This window comes from Myotis brandtii, unplaced genomic scaffold, assembly GCF_000412655.1.
Source record: "Myotis brandtii unplaced genomic scaffold, ASM41265v1 scaffold3720, whole genome shotgun sequence".
Lineage (NCBI taxonomy): Eukaryota > Metazoa > Chordata > Mammalia > Chiroptera > Vespertilionidae > Myotis > Myotis brandtii.
This window is the reverse complement of record NW_005364301.1, coordinates 22849-25245: the sequence shown is the minus strand read 5'-3', so window position 1 is coordinate 25245 and position 2397 is coordinate 22849.

The window sequence follows — 2397 nt, the reverse complement described above, 5'->3', positions numbered from 1 at the left end:
TTTATTCTGGGCCAGCTTTAGCTCTGAGGCTTGGCTCCAGCTCTTAGGCCTCGGCTGCTGAAAGCCGGTATCTGGTTTGTTTGGGTTCTATAATCGAAACACTGTTTCAACTCCAGCTCTGAGATCCCGGCTGGCTGAAAGCAGGTTTCTGGGGTTTTGTTTAGCTTCTATATTTGTAACAATGTTTCAAACTGCAAGCTCAGAGGCCGGCAGCAGCAGGCGGGGAACGTTGGAGTCCTCCGTCACTGAAGCAAGCAAGCCTCATGTTCCCTTCAAGCTGCCTGGCTGCCGGCCGCCATCTTGGCTGGCATTTAATTTGCATATCACCCTGATTAGCCAATGGGAAGGGTAGCGGAGTGACAACAATTTGCATGTTTCTCTTTTATTAGTGTAGATGGGTGTTGGATTTTGTCAAATGCTTTTTCTGCATCTATTGATATGATCATGCGATTTTTGTCTTTCAGTTTGTTTATGTGCTGACATTTACTAATTTGTGAATATTTTACCAACCTTGCGTCCCTGGAATAAATCCCACTTGGTCATGGTGTATGATCTTTTTAATATGTTGCTGGATCCACTTTACTAGTGTTTTGTTGAAGATTTTAGCATCTATGTTCACCAGGGATATTGGCCTGTAATTTTCTTTTTTTGTTGTGTCTTTATCTGTTTTTGAAATTAGGGTAATGCTGGCCTCATAAAAAGTTATCCTTGATCAGTTAGCTAAGGTATGTGTACAAGGTTCTCTACTCTAAAGTTGCCATTTTTTAGTTATTATTTTAACCTTATACTTAATAGGTATTATTTAGGTACATATTTTGATACTATGTAACCATGAAATTTTTGCTTATTAAAATTTCACCTACTATACTTAATATTCATTGTTTGATTTTCATATGAGAAAATTATTCCAAAACTGGTGGCCAAATAGTTATTCTTCCAATTCTGTCATTTCTTATATATTTATTAGTTGTATTCTCCTATAAGAAGGAACTTGCCCATATTCCACCTCATTTATTTCTATTTATTTATTTATTTATTTATTTATTTATTTATTTATTTCATTGTGGATTTGTGTATTCTTATTCTCTAAGTTATAATCCATTACTGTAGTTATTCATTTTGAAGCCTTAGGTGTGTTTATTGCCTGCAAGGATTCTAAATGATCTCAGAGAAGCCAACTGGAAATATATATAAAAGAAACACAAGGAATAGAAACTAGAAACTAAGAAACTAAAGGAAAGTTTACTCACAGGAGGTGGGTCTGGAGTGGGACAGAAAGCATGGGGAATGCGAAGTGTGTGGATGTTGACATATAAGCTATAAGTTGCAATCTGTTTATACATTTTAAAACCCATAAGTTTGAATTGATATCTCTAATTCTAGTTTGGCACCATAGAGTTCTTTGCAGCATCTCCTTTCCCATGTATAGAGCTCCTTTCCCTCAGAGTGAGAGGGACTCCTTTTTCCTCAATGTTTACTTATTTGCTGAATCTTTGGATACATGGTGAGTTGTTTCAGAATCTTGAACTCACACCACTGTCCGTGACACTAAATACAGCTTAAATCTTTATTTCAAGTGTTGTTGTTTTTCACTTGTGAGAGTATATAGTCAAAATTTGGGGTTCAAAAATTACTTTAGTTACTTACTTTATTTTCCCCTTTAGTCTAATTATGGTATTCATTTGAAATATACTTAGGTCCATTTGTTTTGTTTTATTCTTTGTTTCTGTTTTATTTTATTCTTTTTTGTTTTGTTAATCCTCACCTAAAGATTTTTTTCCATTGATTTTTAGAGAGAGGAGAAGAGAGAGAGAGAGAGAGAGAGAGAGAGAGAGAGAAACTTCAATATGAGAGTGCATCAATTGGTTGCCTCCTGCATGTGCCCCAAACAGGGCTGTGGATCTAACCTGCAACTGAGGTACGTGCCCTTGACTGGAATTGAACCTGGGATCCTTCAGTCTGAAGGCTGACACTCTCTTCGCTAAGCCAAGCTGGCTAGGCCTGTTTTGTTTTATTATGTTTTGCTTTATTCACCACCTCTTTTGTTTATTTTTCAATGGCAAAAGATAACATAGTCAAAAGTTTACAAATAACTGTCCTCATCTTCCCATCTCTTCTGCCTCACCTCCTGTAGGTAAAAAATCTCATTAGTTTCTGTTTTATTGAATTTATTGGGGTGACATTGGTTAATAAAACCAAATAGGTTTCAAGCGTACAATTCAGTAAAGCATCATCTGTATACTGCATGGTGAGTTCACCACCCGAAATCATGTCTCATTTCATCCCCATTTTTTCCCCTGTGTTCACTTCCACCTTCTGCTAACCTTTTCCCTCTGTCTATCACATATTGTCGTCTGTTTGTGTCTATGTGTCATATATATATATATATATATATAT